General features: G+C 40.3%; 1 protein-coding gene across 2 annotated transcripts in view; it reads left to right on the forward strand.

Moving 5' to 3' along the window:
- Positions 1-23,362, forward strand: part of LOC118422570 (phosphatidylethanolamine-binding protein 1-like) — a 367,419-nt gene that overhangs the window by 4,578 nt on the left and 339,479 nt on the right. The window lies entirely within an intron of this gene.

Here is a 23,362-nt window from a genome sequence, read left to right on the forward strand (position 1 = left end):
ACCAACAGTTAAAGCTGCCTAACCTACTTTCGAACCCTCCTTCTCTCAACGAACATCCGAACCCGCCTTCTCTAAATAAATTTTTAAGCATGTTTGGGATCTATAATGTAGCATTCTTGCATCATCTTATGTTAAGATAAAGCTTTTCCATGATCCCGCAAAGTATGACCAAAGTTCTGGAACACAATTAAATCCATTCTAGACGAGATAACACCACATACAGAGATGCAGCAATCAGTTCTCTCCTGGCAAGTATAGGGTAGTCAATAAAAAAAAAAGAATCACAGGCAGTCTAGCTGTTCCAACATCACAAAAAGACCATGTGGCCTTGATGATGATGAAGTAGTAAAGAAACGCAGACAGATATAATACTTGACTTCCTTTAAAGAGGATATGGGATCTATTAGCAGATAGAGGGAGGATATGTTGTTTTCCATGAATCGCCATCAGATGATTTACCCTATCATCCACATAGGTCTTGTTTTACACCACTTCCGGTCTTCGCCCATCAAGAAAGAAAACGTGCATGCCTATGGGAGAAGACAAGAACTGGAATTTTTTTTTAAATTCTTTTTTTTTTTTCATCATGTGACATTCCACTATATATGTACCGATCATTGAGATTATCGATCGGCTGTTGAATTGTAAAGGTATATTTGATATGATTTCTGATAGAGCAGCATTGTCAGGGGGTGGGCATTTATCTGATGGAAGTTCAATCCAGACTCATCCATCATTTTTGACACTAATGCATTGCATATTATACTTTATTATGACGATGTGGAAATTGATAATCCCCTTGGCTCTTATAGAGGGAAACATAAGGTGGACATGCTTAACTACTCTCTAGGGAATAATCCTCGTATGTACAGGTCAAAGCTTAAAGCAATCAGACTTGTTGCAATCGTAAATACAGATGACATTAAACAACTCAAATTTAAACCTATCCTTAAAAACCTTGTGGAGGATTTACAAACACTATCAGGGGGATACCTTTTCAATGTGAATGGCCAGGAAGTAATGCTTAGAGGTGCTGTTGTTGCCTTCAGTGCAGACACAAATGCCTGTCTGACTGTCGTGAAATGGATAAACAAGCCGTCTGTTATGATAATGTTTAACTGAACTTTGCTATTTCAGTGACAAACTTCAATGTCCAAACTACAGGTGACGGCTTCCCGCAGTGGCGCATTAAAACGCACTTTCGTAAATACACGTGGAAGCAACCGTACATGATCCGGACTGTGGGCGGTCTTTTTCAGCAGCCTCGTTCCTGGCCGCTCACAAGAGGCGGCACACAGGAGAAGAACCACACCAGTGGACAGAGTTTGCAGGAAGTTTCGGGACACGCGGACTCACACGAGAAGAAAAAATACAAATGTGAGTAATGTAAGGGACACTTGTAAGTTGTGGACCTTGACGACGCACATCAGGTCTCATCACTGAAGACGCATTACCGGTGTGAGGATTGCAGCATGGAATTCTCTAGAAGAGACAGCCTGTATGTACACACAAGGACTCACACATGGGGAGAATTCGAAGTGTCACGGGTGCGGAAAAGCGTTTGCACAGCAGGCTGTCTTAAGAGAACACATCAGGACTCAGACAGCGAATAAGCCTTACACGTGAGAAAATTGAACGACAGCTTTCAAGACCCGCATCTCTGATGTGCATAGGAGGTACCACACATGAGAGAACATGTGTGGGGCGTGCGGCGTGTGGTCTGTCACCAAACTGAAACTACTTAAGCAACCGGGGAACCCCCATCTAGGGGTTTGAATAGTTTTAACCTATTATTTTAGTTATTATATAGTTCTTGTTTATATTATTTTGGTTCATTTCAGTTCTTTTTTAGTTGCACTTGTTCCATTGTACATTGGCGACGTTCATGTTCCGTAGTATAGCTGTCGTTCAAAGACCGCCGTATTGTCGTTAAATTCCATTGTACACTTTCTGAAACTTGAAGACGAGATGAACTGCAAAGTTTTTCAACGAATAATGTTTAGCCGTAAAGAAGAGAAATATCAAGGAAATATCTTAAATGAAGTACCTTCTGTTCTTTACAAACTTCTATTTTTCATAGTGTTCTTGGACCTATCATTTTCATTTAGTCTAGGTAAGATTAGGTCAGAGTAAGAAAGAAACAGTTTCACAGGGAAAGCATTCTTAGAATAAGATACACAGGGCATGCAACCGCAAGAAAACCCAAAGGGTAAAGAGAAGCTTCATTTGAATCATATGCAAACTGTAGACTCTAACATTACTCTTGTTCGAGACTTGTTTACTAATAAGGTATTGCGTTCAACTCGATGTATGTTTGTCTCTATATGTGTGTTATATATATATAATGCCATTAATGACTACCACGTTAAAAAAAAAACTAATAATGTTAATTCAATACATTCTTCCTACACTATAGCGCCCGAGGAATGCAAGATGGTTGAGGATTGTACAGCAAAACGGGGGCCCGCGAAGATCTGCAAGGGCAACGCAAGGACATCCGTATGTATGTATGTATGTACGTATGTATGTGCAATAAATATATAATACACCTAATGCCATTGAAATGGGACACCGCCATTACGTTGAAGGAATTATTATCATGGCTATCAAGAAATAACAAAAAATGAGTAAGTTATAGAACTTGTAATCAATTCAAGGCTTCATCCCAATTTGGAACAACCCATAACTTTCTACGGCTTTCACAAGATCCACAAATAGGGCAGTCTCGGTAGTTTGGGAAACCTTAATTAACGGCTGACAACACGCTTGTCTAACAGACATAACCAACTTATTCGTTGACCAACTGTCAGTATCTCATCACTCGTATGCTTTAGCAAAAACTTCTACCGATCCGTCTAACCACACATACGCGTCTTGCTTTGAGTATCCATGTTTAGTCGCTGCTTCTTTTACTGTTTCTACTAATCTGTCCTACATTTCCCGAAAAATATTGACCTTTTGGAAATTCCCAGTCATTCTGCCCTGATCTGAAACGACTACATCTTCTCATCTCATCAAGTACATTTTCTTCTCAATGCTTCGCTTTAACATATTTGGACAACTCGTTTTATCCATTCTCCTCTCAAAACTACTTCCGGCAACCGTTTGACAGAGGCCCCTGTCTGTCTCGCCGTGCTGTCTAATTCTGGACATCAAACAAGAGAGTATCACAGTGGAAGGGTTGAAAATCAGTTAGGGACAGTATCAAAGTACCCGAAAGCACATGTGACCTGCGAAGGTCTGTTACAGATCATACTGTCTGCAGAGTCAATAATGTTTCCATGATGTGCATTTTGGACAGTTTACGTAATGATATGAAGCAAGATGCCAAGTTTTTTTTGTTGTGAAAGTTAAGTATCCTGTAGTACATTTCTTTTCTATACTGGACATTTTGGTTGGTAGAGTATTTAAAACTGATAATATGTCTGCCAATGCGTTCAATGATGTCTTGCCATAGCTCAGTCACTCTAACTATCTGCGTGAGCAGTACTTTAAAATGCTGCACGCAATGTTTGCACATGATCAGCCGCAATCTGTTGTGCATACAAGCTGAAACGTTTGAGGCAGCAACCAGATCTCACGCCAGCTAAACCCAGCATGGCACTTAGGCAGACAACTCATTCTTCTTCTAGTAAACCACCAAGTATGCCGTCAATACTGCCAGTACCAGTAGAGGCAGCAAGAAATCATATTCTACTTGTACCGTCAATGGTATGGTTTCTGCTCTGGTTTTTGAGCAAAAATGTAAAGATACCAATGCTCATCTTGATCTGCTTTTCATTTCTTAAAATCGATTATGTTCAAACAATCGTCAAGCAGCTGACTCGTGTAAGTTTACGTTCTTTGATTTCTATCCTCGGTAAAACTCCACCACAATAAAGTGGGTCAACTGACAATGCTTTTGCTGACACTAAATAAAAGAAAAAATGTCTCTTTATGATTAAGTAGCAATTTCCTTTGTCTTGTTTCCTTAAATCTTTGAACCACTTTACATTCTATTTATAAATATAAAATACCTTTGACATACTGCAGGGCTATAGATGTGTATCTGTTTTGCCAAACTGCAAGAATCTTTGCTGCCCCACTTTTCCGTTCTAAATTATGACAACAAAATTTAAGCTTAACACCATTGATACAGTGGAATTAGACAAACCCATCTCTATAGTAGGGAACAATAAGTTTCTGAAGTTTGCAAGGATCGTACTTGCATGTTCGGTTTCTGAACTGCTAATAACATTGCATTGGATGACATTGCTTTGACAGCTGATTCCCATCTGATTCTTCAGAAAATGGCTACGAGTACCTAAACACACTCAGCAAAAGGAAGGCTTAAAATTAGCTGTAGCAAAACGAAAGCAATGCAGTCTGGAGAACGGCCCACAAACATACAGCTGTACAAAAGTGATGAAACTACACAAAACGTTACTCTGTTCACAAATCCGGGCATCGTAATCACTGCTAGGGGAGATTCATGGATATGAACTCCCGTATTGGTAAGGCAGCGTCGGTCTTTGGACGAATCAACACAGTTTGGAATAACAGGACATTATCCAGGAAACATAAAGTGAAGTTGCTGCAATCAGCAGTGCTCCCCACCTCTATTTATGCCAATTAGAAATAGAAGATAACAGCATGCTAGCAACAATGGAAAGAAAACTAGATGTTTTTCAATAATGGTGTCTTCCGAAGATACACAACATGCGGTTCCGAGATAGAAAAACAAACAAAGAAGTGCATCTCACAAACCATCACAAAAATGAAAGAAGGATAAAGTACATAGAGACATGGGATTAGACAACCTCTAGATAGACTCGGTAAACAGCACTACGCTGGCAACCCGACAAGGCAAAAAGAAAACTGAGAATACCTATATTAAGTTGGAAGCAAAAACTACAGAGGGACCTTGACCAACTAGCTATTGACCTTAAGGAAGCGGAGACCCTTGCCGAAAACCGTCCTGAATGGAGACTGCTTGCTGCACAATGTGTCCATAGACACGGGAGGATCTAAGTCTAAGTAAGGTGTACAGGTACGGTTCTGTTATAATGGAGAGAAATGCATTAAAAGATAGAAATGTTCTATTGTGAAGGAACCGAAATGTAATAATCGTTGTAATCAATCATAAATGGGGCATATTTCTTGTATCCTAAGGCGGATAAACGTGCTGAAGTTTCATTGAATAGCAAGAGTACGCCGGTAAAGGTGGGAATGGCCCACTGATATACAAATGGTAAAAGCGCTAATCTAGACACGTGCAACACACGTGATGGCATGTCACAAGTGCTAAATGGCAATTTGATGGAATAGAATTGTTTAACCCTCAAACCACCGTATGGGGTCAAAACTGACCCCAGATGTATATTAATATGTGCCATTATGAAATTTCTGGTTGAAAACAAATTTTCTTCCATAAGTTTGTTTGTATATATGTCTTATAACTTCTCATACGTTTTTACCGAGATTGGCCCATTATTATTTAAGTTATTATAGAAAGTTTATGTATGGTCCAGTGGGGTCAAAAATGACCCCAGCATTATTTTAAACAAACTTTAGAGACCCACGACTAAACTGCTTATCATATGATCACGAAATTCTCAGAGAATGATGTACATGTGCAACGAAATCATGGTGACAAGTTTTGTGTTATTGTCATGTTATATGACGACGCCATGACGTCATTTAGCTTACATCGGCCGCCATCTTGGATTTTGACTTATGACGTCATTATATTATCATAAATTATGAATATTGAATCATGAAATTTACGTTGAATTTGATAAGATGTCATGCACAAGTGTAATTTGCCAAGAAAACCTTACAACTTGAATGTTTAAGCCAAAATTAGAAAATTGCGTAATAAATATGCCTGTCAGAATTCCATTGCCATGGCAACATGAAAAATAATGAACTTTTTTTATTCACTGAAATTGATTGCTATCAACATTGTCTCAAAAAGGACCAAGTTTGGTGGCCTTAGCATAAGCTATTTTGGGGCTATGTGACTTTTAAGTTGGTGCAGGCATAAAAAAACTTACCCGGTCTGAATAGTGTTAGTGCAAAATGTGGTCCTCCCGATCTTTTGCATGAATTATGATAATGAGTTAGAATTATTCTCACCTAATCAGGTCAAACTGTCCCACATAGATTAATGAAGCTATACATATATACAAATCACAAAAGGAGTCACACAAAAAATGTATTTGTACAAAATGTTATGGGGTCAGTTTTGACCCCATACGGTAATCTACGTCACAAAAAACGTACGGTGGTTTGAGGGTTAAACATTGTTAGCGTTGTGATATGAAAGAGTGCGAACGGGCATAATTGATGTTACAGGCCATACGTGTAGACATGCAGAGCTGGAAGCTACAGTATAGCTAGCACTTGGCGGGGAATAGTTCTGCTGAAGCGCTCAAGCTGGAGCTGGTGGTTCACGCAACCAGGCCAGCAGCAATATTTGATCCAATGAAGGTTATCGCCTTGATGGAGGCTTTGGTATACACAGCAAAGGGCTGCACATTTATAAGTGCCTATCTGTATGATGTCATCTGGGACGACACCAGTCTCTTGGGGTTCACGTCAGAGCATTCATCTACGATTGAGCTACTCCAAATAGAAGGTTTGTTTCCTTAAATTGTAACTGTGATTGTCATATTATAAAGTATTATTCGTAATGGAATGCTTCTTTTTCCGTTTTTCATAAGTCTCTGTCTTTGTCACAATTGATATTCTCCTAGCATGTCATATAAGAGCGAAAAAAAGTTGCTTGTGATATTCTCGTTGTGCCTTGACTCTTGAGTAAGGTAGTAATGACTTAATCAACAGTCTTTTGTAAATCATTTATCGGTTTGTAGAGTTCCATCACACAGCTAAACTCAATGTATTATTCCCATTCCTTGTCTGATTATGCTACAATTGCTCATTTGCTAGCCAAATATAGATTCGTATCAGTGGTAATGCTGAAGCAGTGGTGCATTGGACGTGTAACCCGCGGAGTGGGGAAAGATATTCTTCTTCTGCGATGTTAAAAACTTGATTGAGACAGCAAGATACAACATGGAGAACTCTGGGGCACACAAGAGGACTAGACAGCTACACGTAGGTTTGCTGCAATTTTTCTTTTTCAGCATATAGTGATGCACGTGTATTCAGTAATTAAGAGTTCAGATGTTAATTTATTTTCTCCGTTAATGACATTCACTGATGATTTAGTAAATTGTGTTTTCTACCTTGAAACAAACGTGTTTTGAATCATTATCTGCACCCCCGACCTTCTTACTACATCTACATTAACAATGAATAAATAAACTTCATCGCTAGACATGTTTACACCATACAACGTACATCATGCTTTCCTGTTTCAGTAAATTGGCAGACACATCAGCTGGCGCAACATCCAGCCATACAGTGGGCCACATATACCTGACGCAGTCAACCTGGATGAGGGTCACGCTGGATGCACAGGTGTGTTTTTGATACTATTTATGCACCAGTCTTTATGTAAAGTTCACTGTTTACTTTTCTGAATTCAATAAGTAAGAGAAGGAAAATTTATGTCGACTTCTTCCATGGAATTTATAAAGCTATTTCCTGTCTTTTAAGGGAAGTAAATGGCCACTTTTTACTGCTATCATTTTGACATCGGATCTTTTTGTTTTCTGCATTTTTCTTAGGTCCTGAGCAAATCAGTTTCCAGTGCATTATCTGTGCAAGCACAACACGATACAATGTCTACGAGGAAGTTCGGCCTAATGGTGGATCGATTCTTGGACTGCATAAATGTTAATCACAAACGGAAGGGAAAGAAAGAAAGTAAGCAGATTCGATGTAAGAATTTCAGTTGTCAAGTCTGTATCGCTGGGTATACGTATTTTACAGTAACATGCTCTTGTCAGTTAACTTTGTCTCTAATTAGACACTGAAGTATTTATACATTAAGTAAGTAAACAGGTGTTTATATATCAATGACTTTGAGGATGATTACTTTTAAAAAATACAACTGCTTCTGTTTTTGTACAGTGGCTGCAGAAAGAGTTCCTATGGTTTTTGAGACAGTGGAAGGACGAGGCACAGACAACACCAAGGACCAATAGAACCTGCTTTGCCTTTCAAAGCAAACCCTTGATGGATTTCTTATGACAGGGAAATTTGTCTCATTACAATATGTCAAGGATCTTTTTTAACTTATGCCTCTCCCAAAATTATGTAAAATACTTTGTAAGATACCAGATGAAATGTATACGTGGTCTTGTGAATTTTACGTGCTTCATTTTTGCAGTTGCATCTTTCCACACACTGACGAAGGTTCTGCTCCAGGAGGAAGGTGTGAGATATTCCCTGAGTAATAAGTTCAACCATGGTACCCTAAAGCAGCACTTCTCCAAACAGTGACACCGCTGAGGGGCGAATGAAAATCTCACCCGGGATAAGTTCGGTCGGAATGAGGTAAACATTCATGTGTTTAGATTGACTTTTCAGATGGCACTCCCCCTCCTAAGAGGCCACGACAGAGTTAGCAGTGAGTTATTAGCTTGATCATATGTATTCAGGAATAATGCAAATAGGTGTTTTTTTTTATTGCAAGCCTCAAGTAATTATAAGTACGAGTACCCTCGTGTACAGCAGTCTTGAATCTTTTGTCATGACTATCACAACTTCTCATTCTGATGAAAAGTTACAACTATATCATGGAAGTACATAAAGATGCTACACTTACTGTATCATGAAACAACAGGTACTACTTAGAAATAATTATTAAGTATAAAATTTAATAGTCTAAGTAACACCAACTATGCTACCGGGGCTGTAACTGGCCCCTCTGCGTGGATTGTGTGTCCCTCTTCCCATAAGCTGGGGGAACTATTACAGAAAGAAGTAACACCAAAAGTAGGCCAGACTTTTCATAAAGCACGATTTTATCAGGGAAGAAATTGAAGCTACGCTATTAAAACAGGTCATTCAGAAAATGTAGAATACATTACTCATGTCTAAAACTGCCATTAAAACTGGGTTAGTGCCCTCTCTAAAAGTATCTTAGAAAATGAATGTACAAAAGAATTTTTAAGCAACCAAATAGTAATGATAATATACATTCACACCAACTTGGCTTTGGAAGAAACTATTCAACGTATATGCCCATATACAACTCAAAGACAAAATTACCTTAGCTCTAAAAAAGTAAAGAATTCTCAATTGGGATATTTTTTGACATATCTAAATAAAGAGTTTGACACAGTTGACCATAGAGTCGATTCCACATTACCAAGAGGGTCTTTCTTGCCCTTTGTTCCAACATCTTGAAAATCTTTATAACATTCTAAATGTGATAAGTAACTGTTTAGAACTATTTATAACATCTGTGTGATGTTCTAAATATTTTCTATAGTGTTCATACATGTTAGAAACATTTCTAACATCAAATCCATTATTTCTGTTAGTTTCTAAACTGTTCCAACATAGATTTATCATTTGTGATCAAATGTGATCATATCTTCGAACAGTGAAACAAAATGATGAAACTGGGTCAGTGGGCTGGGAAGAGGGCTATTCACACATCCCTGCCAAGTACAGGAAATTGTGTCTGTCTGACAGCTTTTCACAAAAGAGCCACTATTGTCTACGAAACAAAATCTAAAAATACAAGACCCAAACAAAAGGCCCATCTTAGCAGCTTTGTTTATTGGGGTAATAAAAGTTTTTATGGAGGAAAAAAATGACGCAAATTGTTGGAACATATGATCACATGTTCCAACAATAACAAAAACACATAGATGTTTCTAAATTGTTCTAAATAAAGAAATATGTGTACCATTAATTTCCCAATGTTTCCAACATATATAGATAGGTTCAAACATGTTCAAACTTTCATTTTCAATTGTTTGAACAATTTAGAACTTCAGTGACTGAAATTGCTTAGAATAGTTCAAACTTATTACAAATATTATTTCAAAACCCTCTCGGTGACTCGGAATCGACTCTAACGCAGTACTTGACAAAGTCAAATAACGTGGAATAAGTGCTTCAAATAATGGAATGGACGTGTAAAATCCAAAGAAGCACGTTATGAGTCAAATAACAACAATTCCCATCGTTGGGGAGTATAGATATCTTAGATATAGGCAAATACATCGAGAGTTGGGCATAGTATATATATATATATACACTGGTATTATTAGAGCATTTGCAACCATGTAATATTTCACAAATTACATGAAACACAAAGTCGTATCATATCCGATAGACACCCCTACAAGTGCAAGAAAAGAAGTAAACTCTAGGAGGCCGCCGTACACATGCTTAGATAACGAACTGCGTGAACCTGGCCTTTGTTGAAATTAGGGGAGGAGAAGCTGAATTCAGTTTGTAAGTCATCAAGTGCAACACGCTCAGAAATCATTTTACCTCAAAAAGAACAATTAAAAACATTAACTAGCAACTTTTTAACAGGAACGCGAGAAAACAGTTTGCAGCACGAAAACACCAAGCAGACAAGGACACAGAGTAAAGCCTGCATAGCGGTCTCACAACATATCTCTGTTGAAATCGCGGAAAATTTCGGACCACATAGGTGATTTCGTTGTATCAATCCGCCGCTTTTTTTAAATTGAAAAATAGAGAAAACACGCACAGAAAATATTTCAACGACAGAATAAGACGTGTAAAAAATGCCAGCAACGAAAACCAAAATATTCATACTGTTTGCAATAATTTGAAATTATCGTGAATGGTTGAATAGGGGTCATTTTTGTCGCAGCAGAACACAACTTTCAGCCGGCCGAGAACAGTGACAAGGCATCCACAACAGGTGTGCGGCCACCTGTGAGTGTGCTAGACCAGTCTCAGCTGTCAATCACAATTAGCAGGTCAGCCAATGAAGATTAGTGACTTGACCAATCGAAGAGTGTCTGCATGATTAGAAAATATTTCTAACCTTGCTTTACCTTAAAGTTAGTTGTTTTCTTTCAACCCTTTGACGAAATATCGGGATATTCAATAATATTAGGCCGGCATAATTCGCCAGAACGAACATATGACGTGTTTTAATGTTTCGCTATCATTAAGCTTACGTCAGAATGATTAGAGACATACTAATATGTGGGGGAGAAATTAAAAGGGCTAACGTATACTGCCACTGTTCGGTCATCCCGACGCCAGGAAATGGCGGTTTTCAGCCATTGCCTACATGTCAGAGCTAGAGAAGTGCTTGGCAGATGCTGATCGGCGGGCCCTTGCTATTTCCTTTATAGGGGACGCGGAGCAGGCGGCTGTCGCGGATGTGACGGGTATTTAAGTGGAAGGCATAAGTCGGCAGGATTACCCCCCGCCTAGTTTTAAGGTTTGGCTATCATTAAGCTTATTTTCGAATGATTGGAGACGTAGTTATTTATTGGGGATAAAACAAAAAGGCTAACTATACTGCCACTGTACACTTATTCTGTTGAGGCAAAAGGAGTTTTATTTATGTCACATTGTTGTCCCCTGTACTGTGCACAGGTGTGGTGTAACCACAGCGCCGCCGCGCGCGCTGCAGAGAGTCAGAGTTGCATTTCATGACGCCCTTAAAATCATTATGTCACAACCAAGATCCAGCAGCAACAGCTGGCTCTTTGCACTAATGCGCGTGGACACCTTTGACACCAGGAGGCGTAAGCTGACGTATTCATTTGCGACTCGCCTCTTGGCGTCTAGTGCTATCATACTCTGATGTTGTTTCCACAAGCACTACTGCCACGTCGTACACAACCAGGTACACGAGATACAGCGTGAATAGGCCATAGTGCCTGACAATAAACAAACAACAATTAGGTCAAGAGTCAGGCTGCTGTAGTTAGGGAAGAGCTGTCAAATATTTCACCAATACGGTTTACAGTAATTACAGTGGAAAGAATGTTCAACAGAAAAGAATATTAGATGGTATTTTCACCTGTAACCATGAAGAAACTTTAAACTGGCTTTATTTGTATCCTTATAAGAACCCTTACATTGCCTATAACTCTTGAAATCCTCAACGGCTTTTTCTAAAGTATAATAAAGCATTGTCACATGATCAACAGCTGGACTGTGATAGTCGTATTACCAAGGAAGTACTGCTAAATGCAATTAACAGTTTTTCAAATGGCAAATCTCCTGGTTTATATGGCATTCCGGTTCTGCCATTAACAACATACTTTTTTTAGGTAAACTATTAAAGTTGTCAGGAAGAAATGGACAGTCAGGATCTCGTTAGTCACAGGGTACGTTGCACGAACGTGGGCATTAACTACCATGCGCGAGGATACCACATGGAAAGAGGCAAGCTTGGCAAGCACACGGAGTTCATGTGTGGAGAGGGTAGAGTGTCCTTCCCTCTTCAATGTTAAGCGACTGTGGCCAGGTGGGTAATATAAAGTGATAATCATTTGTTAGAAAAGTAAACAGTGAATCTATTTTGTCAATATGTGTATTATGATAGGGTATGTTAAGTAGTTTTTTTTTTCAAAACCTATACGTTTGTGACCTTATTGTGTACCCAATAGAACCTGTCTTTCTCTTATCATAACAAGCAACTATTTTGTCTATAGATACATACTTATGTACACATGAAACTTTATATACAAATTCTCATTTTGAACATTTCGTAACATGCTATGTTTATAGTCTATATTTGTAAATATCAACATGTTTAAAATAATATACGTATTTTGATATGATTTAAGACACTGCCAGACCTGCTATGGAAATAAAAATGGATAGTTATGGGCTTATTTCCCAGAAAAAATATTCGCCACGTATAAAGTAATATGGGGAGGGCGCACAACGGTGACAATTTCAATCGGTGAAAAGGAGTAAAAATTCATTTAGCGCTAATTTGGCTTTTTTTTTTGCCAGTAACATTTGGCCAAAGTCAGGCATAGATCAATGTAGGGTACCGAAAACGATGCGGTTAATATTTTTTGATATGCTGTATAGCACGTTTCAGTGCAATAACTCAAATTAGGCTGAGGGCAGCCGGCAAGGATAGTCAGACAGGAAGATGGTTCGGAAAGATAATGTTTTTACAACTCTATAACTTTGTTTTGTTTGTTTGTTTAGAATCTGAAATCGGTCCGGTTTTACCATTTCATGTGAAGTTTGTGTACGAGGCAAAAAGTATGGCAACAATTATAATTATATGTGATTTTGTTATCACAGATGAAGAGAGTGTGGTCAGGAAGGAGGTGCTATGCAAGCCACCTGTCCCCGTTACGCAGATGGGCTCGCGGGAAGCCCGTTCTACCGTGTCGCCAGGCTCCGGGCCCCCATACCTGGTACAAGCAAAGCTGGAGTTCGGGGAATGAAAGCAGAGACCCGAGGGGATCCCTTGGCCAGAGGACATCCCTTCGGCTTGCACGTCTGTCCAAGCAGCCCAAGGGATACGTAAGTACTGCTTTGTGCTTTATTTTGTCTATCATTAAAAAAAAAACACTATATGCAACTGCGATTAAAAACAAATATTTTGTAGGCAGCTATCATGTACTGTATAACAAGTTGCAACACTTAGTTTATGTGTTTTGTATTGTACATTTATAAGTATTGTTGTCTCAATTGTCGTCAAGTTTCTTTGCGGAGAGTCATGGTCTGTATACTTTTGGATAGACTGTAGTAGTATGGCAATGCTGATCTTGATATATTTTTGTAGATTTGGTGGTGCGCTGAGGAAGATCCTCACCACAATCCTGCTTCATGTTGGGAAGACCCAGCAACGTACCATAAGCAGGCCGCTACTGCAGCTGCCGCGACCATACAGCCATCGGTACCGGCACTAACGCAGCCACAGGTAACGGCACCTTAGACACCTGTCGACCAGCCCGCCTCAGATGACACGCGATTGAACTTCTTGCTGCTACAAGAACAGACAAAACTGGAAACTGAACCGGCAGAGGTCGAGGCATCCGGTGTCGCCAGCACGCCGCTTGATGACTCGCGAATGAGCTTCTCGCTACTACAAGAACAGGCAGAGGAACAGACCATCCCGGGACTTAGAACAGGCAGAGGTCGAGGCATCCGGTGTCCACAGAACGCCCCTAGATGACTCGCTCTTGAACTTTTTGCTACTGCAAGAAGAGACAGAGGAACAGACAATTCCGGACACTGAACTGGCAGCTGCAGAGGTCGAGGCATCCGTTCACGCACAGCACGGATCGTCTGCAAAACCCTACAGCCACGCCACCGTCCCGGACCAAATAACCCCCGGTAGCACTGCCCATAAAATGGGCGATCTCGCCGAGACAGCCCAGCAGAAGACAGAAGAGGCCAAGGAAGGAGGGTGAACCATCGGCTCGCGATCGGTTATCTTCCAAAGACGTCAGGCAAGCGGTGCAAATATATGAAGGGATTAATGCATTGGGTGGTTTAAAACAGACTTTCAACTAATCAACTTTGAGGTAGAATTCTTTTTTTTTTCAATAAAAATGTCTGTATATAGTTTCATGGCATTAATGGTGGGGAAAGACACTGATTAGGTTTTAAGTGTTTGGTATTTTGAGTCTCTTGTCAAGATTTACAAAGAATTAAGGAATAAAGACGTTCATTAAGTTTTATTCGTGTCGCCGTTGTGTGTATGAGGAGTGTCCAATAGATTGGGATAAGTATGAATTTAAGGGAATGAGCATGGGATGTGCGTAATTAATCAAAGCTTAGTGTGTTACGTTAATACAATTGCCGTCCTGGAGTAGTGGAAAATATAATATATGTTGGGGTATTAGGGTATGGTTTAGAGGTAGTACGAATGTGTTAGGAAATGGTGCGAAATTAACTAGTCATCAGGAAAACAGAGAGGTAAGATAAAATACATACACCGCTTTAGTTGGACCTAAATTAGAACATGCATCCACAGTTTGGGACCCAACAGTGATACACCCAGTCAAGCGTATAAGAGGCGAAAATTGAACCTGTGCAGAAAAGGGCACAACACACCTCTAGTGTATCTCAGCTGACCATTTAGGAAACAACCTAAGCAACAAAAACCCGTCAGGAGGGCAGGTAAGTGTCATACAAAATCTCACATATGCGTCACGGCGGCCATATTGCCATGATGTGTTCAAACATGCAACTTGGCGGCCATATTGCCGTCTCGTAGTAGAAAAAAGTATGCTAGATTTTGTTAAACGTTTGTGCCTCAAATGTAGGCACCCTGTCTACATACGAACTTTTGATCCAAAACAATGTGGTCTCTATACTACTTTGCCTTATGGAGAAGTCCACTTATATGCATGGACAGGCGCAGCTCTCCTTTCATTTCCATGATGCTTCTATGTATTTCCAGTGATATGAACCCCGGCCCTTTCAGTAGTAACCCGGGATGAGCCTTCATCATGAGTATTACTGCCTATTTGTGTGGTTCTTGCCATGAACCAGTAACCTGGGATGACAAGGGTATCATGTGTGAGGAGTGTGACACCTGGTTTCACGCAGCATGTCATAATATCCATGCAATTTGATAGCCTGGGTGATAGTAATGTCATGTGGACCTGTGCTGTTTGTGCAGGATTAAATTACAGCTCAGTACTATTAGATTTCCATTGAGTCAGCCACTTGCAGGCTCCAACTATTTCAGATTCTGAATCCCTTCCATGGCTCTACTGCAATGAATCTAAGACAGAGTTCATCAGTAACATCATCGGACTGCTGGGACTCATTCTTATCCGGTGAATATTTACCAAGGGTTGATAACTTCAAATATCTTGGCTCCTACATCATGTGTCCTAAAATGACTTTGAAACTAAGAAGGCCCTAGCATGGGAAACAAGCAACAAATTGGACAAGATTTGGAAGTCTAACATTCCTAACAAACTGAAGTTTATTTTTCACTACTCTAGCGTAACATATCTTGGATACAGCATACTACAATTAAAACAATATATGGAAGACTGACCACAGCTATCTCAGAAACTGACTCATCGAAGGGTAAAATCTGCGGGACACTGTTGCCGAGCTAAACAGGAAATAGTCTATTCTGTTCTTCTATGAAAACTAAGTGGCCGTGTACATTGCATAAGTTTGACTTTTACAGACACTTTAACTAGAGACTCTGGTATTGATTTTGAGAACTTCGACCAAGCTATGGTAGATAGGCCTCTATGGAATAAAAAAATTTACAAGCCTAGTCCCGATCTCTGGTCGTTGATCTATGTATGCATTTCAGTTTCTAGTCTTAGCAGCTTAGATTCCGTCAACTACGACGAGCCACCTTCTCCTATACATACATCGTCAACAGTTAAACCAAGACCAACTATGTATGAAAATACAATTTTCTGATTACATGAAGTCATTTCAAGTGGAAGATCTACAATCCCCATCGTACTGCTAAATAATTAGCCTAAAGATACGGAGCCACGTCGTGAAATAGTAGCAGTACTGGACATGGTATGCACTGGTATTGCATATTGATATACCGGGTAGTATTTCAAGATTTACAGGCAACACAAAAGCACACAATAAAGCCGTGCAATTTCCGTGTAACATCCTTAAAAGAAGTGTAGAATCTCTATCAAAATCGCAGACTATAGACTTGGGCTATATGCCACTGGAAACACATGTACAGACCTGTCTGTACAGTGAGGTTAAAACTTGCTGCTTAGCAGAGGTTTGACCATTCCATTCCAGTCTACTGCGACAGGGTCTAATCCAAACTAACACATCCAGTAGGTCCCAAGATGGGTCAGAAAAGGTCAACCCAGGAAAATGAACTTGGAAGACACCGATCACGCAATAGGTACAGCATTCTTTGACCCGAGATTAGAATGCGGAGGGGGGTGTACATCTGGGTAACGTCTGTAATTCAGCAAATGCAAGACCCTCAGAAAAAAAAAATTACCTCAAAAGATAAATGCAGAACACCACCATTTACAAGCGACTTATCGAAACCAAAAGTCTGCACATGAGATAATTTGAAGCACAAAAACAAAATACAGATACGGAAATAGCCTGCATGGCAGCATGACAACACGACATCCATGCTGTAATGGCGCAAAACTACAGACTACCGAGCCGACTTCGTTGTATCAATCCGCCGATTTCTTAGGTCAAACTGAAAAGGAAAGACAAATAAGAACTTCACAAATATAACTATTATGTGTAAATATGCCTGCAACAAAACTAAACTATTGATATTGTCTCCTATAGGATATTTCTGACAGTGATTTGAAATGGCTCAGCGTATGAATGTTGTTTTTTTCTGTCGCAGCAGGACAGGACAAGTTTCAGCCGAGAACAGTGATAAGGCTTCCGCAAAAGGTGTGAGGACACCTGTGAGGGTGCAGTAGACAAATTCCCGCTGTAATTTACAATTAGCAGTTCAACCAATGAGAAAATCATGATTAGTGATTTGACCAATAAGAGAGTGGCTGCGTTAACATGAAATATTTTGTATGTGTTTTGTTTATTTTTTTCTACGTTATGACAGAAGCGGGATAATTTAATTATGTTAGGTTTGAATAATCTGTCAGGACGTATCCCTGTCTTGTTTTATGTTTTTTTCTATCTTTAAGCTCATTTCAAAAGAAATATACGCATACGTAATCTATTGGGATTAATCATAATGGCTGACACGCGTTCCAAACGTTTGCTAATTCGATCAGACTGAAACTACAGGAGCGTACATTTTTCTTTATTTTAATTAGCAGATATCACCTGATCTGGCCTATCCCACGTGAAACGTAGGTGATGTTTTACGTCTTCGGTGGTATGTATAAATGTGCCAATGAAATAGTACATTGGTCTTCAGGCAACCTTGTCCATTTGAACAGGCAAAACTGACACTAATTTTTTTTCTATAATTCGTACTTTGAGGTCTATTAGGGGTCGTTTATGTGGCTAAAAGCTAACTAGTGCATTTTGTCTCATTTTTCCTTTTGAAGTGGATGAGTTGCTCTTGCGGATGGATACAATGATAAAGTGAATATAAGGAGATGGCGTCAGTGGAAGTTGCTCAGTTATGAGCGTCTCGTGGTCAGGATGTGTGCATGATTCATTGGTCTCTGCAGTTTACTATAGGCTTCAAATTAGCAATGTGGTGAATACCCTATCTCATGCATGGTTGGTGTGTTGTATTTTATCTGGTGTATTCATGTTGCGTTCCTGTGGTTTAATTTGCTTGTTTTGTTTGATCTTCAGATTGTTGTAGTATTGCTCACCTGCCAACCTTCCCGCCCGGGCCCTTTATGCTTGTTTCAGCCATACCAAGTCAGGGTGTTAGAATGGCTATGCTCTTCTCCTGTGTTCTATTTACTTCAAAAGGACATTGCTATCTGCTTTAGCGCTGTGGCGAAGCTTTATTACATATGTGGTGCATGGTTTGCCATCTGGTAAATTTAGTGAATTTATATTTTGTTTTTGCATGTCTAATTTACTTGTTTTGCTTGCTCTTTTGGCAGCTTAGTTTAGTCATGGTCACCTCCAATAATTGCTGTCACTTTTGTAGAGGGCACAGCGTTTTAATGTGGTATTGTCCAATTTCACCATCAGTAGGAATTGATGTTCACTCTCCATGTATGTCGCCATTTCTATCGTCTTTTTTTCACATGTTTCGGATGGATGTCGGTGGCTGCTCAGAAGAATACGACTGGTTTAAGAACTTTAATTCCTAACTCTCTGATTTACTCCCTTTCTACACGTCTTGAATTTTGCCCAGGCTTCACTGGAGTTGGATCTCCTAGCTTTTGAAAAAAAAAATTCAGAGCGCTTACGCATATCTTTGCGAATTTGGGGTGTTATCCATTTTTTTCAAATCTTTTTTTCTTGGACATGTTTATTAGCGTTAGTAGGCCCCAATGTAGATGGACTTACTGTTAGCCAAATGGATTCGTCAACTCGCAGGGACAGTCCGGGTCTGTGTGGTGGGTTGCTATATCTATCTATCTATATTGCTACTGGCCAAAACCCATTACGGGGTATCCCGGCCAGGGAGGTGCACGGTAGTGTGGCCGGTGGTGGTGCATAAGAACAAAAGGTGCAATCAATAAACGAGAACAAAAAGTGAAAAACATTGTGTCGGCCACACTATATAGATCAAGCTAAATCTGTGGGTTGGGGAGGCCCATGTGTTGGGCCAACCCCGTCTTGAAGGAGTTAAGTGTAGGTGCTGTGACTAGGTTGGTAGGTTTCTCTAGGCTCTGTAAACATTGTATATATGAATGGCGGTCTTTTCTTAGCCTTACGAACATGGATTATACAACATTTCTTAACATTAAATCTCAGTTGCCACATATCCGACCACTTACAGTCTATCGAGGTCCCTTTGAAGTGTTAGTTGATCTTCTTCGGTGAGAATTTGTCGGTAAATGAGGCAGTCGTCTGCAAAGAGACGTAGTTGGGAAGATATGCTTTTGTCGATACCATTGATGTATATTAGAAATAGAAGCGGACCCAATACTGTGCCTTGTGGTACCCCGGATTTCACCTTGGTTGGTTTTGATAGCTCCCCATCGACCATCACGCGTTGGTGTCTATCTAGCAACAGATGATTTGATCCATTTGAGATTATTCCCCCGGATGCCATGGTATTGAAGTTTATTGATGAGTCGGTTGAATGGAACACTATCGAAGGCTTTCGAAAAGTCTAGAATAGCCAAGTCTATCTGTTTACCTTTATCGTACCAAGCTATTATGTCCTGTAGAGTGCAAATCAGCTATGATTCGCATGAATGTCTAGCTCTGAACCCATGTTGAATAGGGAGAAGTATGTTATTACTGTCTAGGTGTTTCATGCTGGCAGAGTATATCATATGTTCAAGTAGCTTACAGCACACGCTGGTGAGGTACACTGGTCTGTAATTAGCAGGTTCACTTCTATCCCATTTCTTGAAGATAGGATGAACATAGGCTCCACGCCAGTCTTCGGGGACGCTGCCTCTCTCTAAGGATTGGTTGAAAGTAGTTTGCAAGATTGGACTAATTTCTTTGGCATACTCTTCCAGAATCCTACATGGTATCGAGTCAGGTCCTCAAGCTTTGTGAGGATTTATTCCCTCTAGTAGCTTGTGGACCCCCTCAAGGGTGACCACTACTTGAGGCATGTCTGGGTGAGGACTGGGTCCTAGATCTGGTATTGAGGTTGTCTTATTCCGTGTATACTGATTCATACTGTTTGTTGAGTACTTCTGATTTTAACTTACTGTCTGATATGAGGTTATTGTTGTGCTTTAGCGGTGCAATTCCTGTGGCAGATTGTTTTTCTACCTTTAATGTAATTCCAGAATTTCTTAGGATCGTCTATTGCATTTTCCATGATTTCATCAAGATATTCATCATGAGCTCTTTTGATTCTTTGTTTCACTTTTCTACGTAGGCGTTTGAATTTGTCCCAGTCGTATTCGCTTTGAGACTCTTTGGCCTTCTTATACAACTTCTTCTTTTTCTTAATTGCTCTTCTTATTAGTGCTGTGACCCATGGACAATGATGTTTCCCAGATATCCTTTTCTGAGGTATACGTTTACCCATTAGTTGCTTAAGGCCCTTTGTGAAGTATGTCCAGTTTTGCTCAACACTAAAGTTGGATGGTATTCTATCATGAAAGTGTTTGTCCAGTTCTTGAAGATCTTCTGAGAAAGATGTCTTGTCAACCTTTTTATATAGATTAACTGTGCGTGGTTTCTTTTTAATTGGCTTAATATGAGTTTTCATTTTCACAGAGACTGTTTCGTGGTCACTTATACCTGGCAGGGTGTTAGCTTGTTATACTAACTCTTGGTTTAACATAAGGCCAAGATCTAATATGTTACCCCCCCCCCCATGGTTGGCGTGTGAATAATCTGGGTTAGGTCTGCTTCTAGGATCGTATCAACAAATTTCTAGTTTACGGAAAACCGATATTGAGGTGATTGAATGATAGATACAGGATTTGCATTCCAGTTTATGTCAGGTAGGTTGAAGTCACCAAATAACGCTATATTGGGGGTTGCTGATTTTGCTGTTATGTTACTTATGGACTGAGAGAGTGTTTCCATGTATTCCACTCCGGAGCTGGGGGGTCTATATGCCGAACCAATACACAAATGTCGGTATTCCGCCTGTTGAATGATTGCCCATACTACTTCGGCTTCAGTCTTTGCTACGACGTTGTTCTTTACAGCAACAAGCACATCCCATCCCCGGTCAGCTGTCTCTCTTGAACACTTGCATTTGCACGTGTCCGGAAAGATTTCACTGCTGCCCACTGACGAGTCCAACCACGTCTCGGTGCCAACAACAATGTATGGTTGCACAACTTTGCAAAGTGCGTGTAGCTCAGGTACCTTATTGCGGATAGATTGAAAATTGATCACGCAGGCCCTGACTGGTTTGGTATGTGTGCGGTCTCGACGGATTTGAGTAACGCCATAGCCGATAGGCGACGACATTGCGATAGGTGAGTCGATAGATCTTGCTGGACTAGAACAGGTACTGGTGTTAAAGGAAGAGAAACAATAAGAAGTTTCTCTTGTCATAATGCCTGACCTGCAGGGGTTCTCTCCTACTCAACAGGAGGATCGATAGGAACGCCACGCTGTTGAGGAGGCAAATTACATATGAATATACAAGGAAACAATAGTATAGAATGAAAAGTGGAACGGCCTCATCGGCCGATAAAAATGGCGTCCGGGCACGCTTCGAGTAAATAACGAGGAGAGGACGCTGTAGTTGTAATATAAAAGCAAAAGAAAGGGACTAAAAATAAACCACCCAAGAGCGTCCGGGGCCTAGAAAGTCCAAAATGTGGTTCTGGTTGCTATTGGATGTGTTGAGGTGGCGGTGGGGTGAGAAAACAAAACTAAAAAGAACTAAAAAGATGTAAAATGCCGGAGCTGAGAAAATGGACACCCACCCCAGTGGTGAGTTCTGTCCGACATTGCGCTGTGGCCCTTCTTCTATCGTCTACCTGTTCAGCCTGTGGGCCACTGAAAGTCTGCCCCTTTGACGTTTTTTTTTTCTGTGGCAACGCCCTGCAACGCTGTTTTCTTTCTATACGCCATGATGAGCGTGTATGCTACTGTTGCCTATCTGCCCGGCCTAATCAGAGTAGTTCTGCCTGTCTGCGGCGTCCTGAGGACCGTCCTTCAAAAACATTTCCGACTTTGGAAGATGTCGATCAGCATTTATACATCCGGCCTCGTTAATTGTTGTGGCGTTGAGTCCAGGTCTACAGGTCTCACAGACCTGTGTTTTCCGATTCCCCTGCTGTTCGCTAAAATTGAGGGTGTAGGTGGAAAACAGGCTGGACAAGCTAACGGCTAAATGCTTGTAGCTTGGAGGCGTTTTTATTGTGATCCACCTCAGACAAATGTTGTCAATATGATTCGTACAGTGAGCAGGTGCTTAAGAAATCTTCAGAGGCTCCTGTGATGACTGTTTCAAGCTTGAAGTTGAGGGTAAGGTACAGCTGTGCTTCATACTTTATGCCAGATAAAGTAGTAGTGAAATATAAGTAAATGCCTGTGTTACACCATCATGAAGATAGAAAGGGGTGTTGCAGTCACAAGGGAATTTGCTAGGACAAAATAGGATACTGTATTCTAAAAAGTGTTACACATTTGCCAGTGATGTGATCCCTAATCAGGGGTTCTTTAGTTTCTTCACTGTCTCTAACCTTCCTCTTTATCAGCTTAAATATACTACCATCAATTATACTACCATCAAAAAAACGGACGTCTAAAGGCATTGGATACTCATACATCTTGGTATGTTCCTCTCAGCGGTCCCGGCTGAACTTTCTAACTTCCTATCAGTATAAAATTGTCCTTTAAAGCTTAAGGCCCTCAGTGAACAACTACCTGATATGGCTAACATGTACTCCCATTCCAATGTCAAATGTCGCCACAACACGAACATTGCAAGAGGTTACAAAAGTAGCCTTACTTTGCGCTCATGACTTACGCATCGGTTCCACTCTTACAGCTATCCAGTAAGTTTCACTTCTGCATCTAAAGTCGAGGCTACATTGTCCCTAGTGTCAATTTAGGTTGCAACACAACCTAAGTTACCTAAGAAAATTAATGAGCGCACGGATGTCATCCACAGGATTTACTTGCATTGGCCTTACCAAGTTTACAAAGACCTTCGTATGCTACTGCTACAAACTGTAAACTTCAAAGTGAATGTCGAATTCTGCTTCTATGATGGCCGTTCTGTAAGTTAATGACTTCTATTTTTAATCCTCCATAGTTCGTACAATAACGTCCATCTGCAGTACCCTGATCGTCCACCCTACTAATACTATTTTCGTCATCACAACAATCTTCGTCCGCACTACCATCCACATCCGCATTACTACCTCCCTCCTCACTGTCGTCATCTCGTAGTGCTGGCTGTATTCTGTTGTGAGAATGCTAGGTCCAATCCTGGTCGTGTAAATGGAGTGGATCGTGT

The sequence above is a fragment of the Branchiostoma floridae genome, chromosome 9 (assembly GCF_000003815.2).
Source record: "Branchiostoma floridae strain S238N-H82 chromosome 9, Bfl_VNyyK, whole genome shotgun sequence".
NCBI lineage: Eukaryota > Metazoa > Chordata > Leptocardii > Amphioxiformes > Branchiostomatidae > Branchiostoma > Branchiostoma floridae.